Here is an 869-nt window from a genome sequence, read left to right on the forward strand (position 1 = left end):
TTTTTTTCCTTTCAAAGCTTTAAAAAAAAAAAAAAGAACTAGAGCTTTCAAAAGACTCGGGCTTCTGAGGGTTTCTAGTCACAGAGTGATAACACATCTTGAAACAGGATATTTATAATTTGTTTGGTTTCACGTTTATCCCCCCCCAAAGCTGAACAGTAAGGGCTGAGAGCTATGAAAACACTTAGGTAAGGAGAGGGGCCAGAGCACAGATAAAAGGATAATTGGAAACAGGGAAGCAGCCTCCAAGTTGCACCTTTTTAAATGCTCACAGCGTTGCAGGCCAGAGAGCTCATGGCAGGCCGCAGCATCCTCTAATTCTGGGCACTCCACAGCCTGCCCCTTTCCAAGATTTACTTGTGCAAGCTTAGCTGCAACTTTCCACAGACACTTGGGCCTGCTCCTGGGCCCAAGTCTCTCTCCAGTGAGAGACCTCCTGGGGCAGGAGGTTGGGGGAGAGCACGTGGTGAACAGAGGTTCCAAGCTTTGGAAAAGGCCACCTGGAAATGGAAGGATAACCTGTTGGATAAGGGATTTACCAAGGCCAGGTTGCACTGTGGGAAGGGGGAGAGTTGGAGGGGGGGCAGTCCCACGTGTCCAGCCATCGGAGGATGGTAATTTATGGGTCTAGTGAGACCACACGTGGAATAGTATGTTCCTCATGGCCTCACAAGGAAGATGCACATACTGAGTTGGCTGCCATTCAAAGAAGAGCAATTAGGATGATTAAGAGGCCAGAGGGAGTGACTTAGGGGGAGAGATTAAAAGAATTAAACATGTATACCTTGGCTAAGCTCAAAGTAGAGGGAATGTGGAAACTCTATAAGCATCCTCAGAACATAAACTTGAGAAAAACGTGGAATTGTTTC

Source organism: Mustela nigripes, chromosome 12 (genome assembly GCF_022355385.1).
Source record: "Mustela nigripes isolate SB6536 chromosome 12, MUSNIG.SB6536, whole genome shotgun sequence".
Lineage (NCBI taxonomy): Eukaryota > Metazoa > Chordata > Mammalia > Carnivora > Mustelidae > Mustela > Mustela nigripes.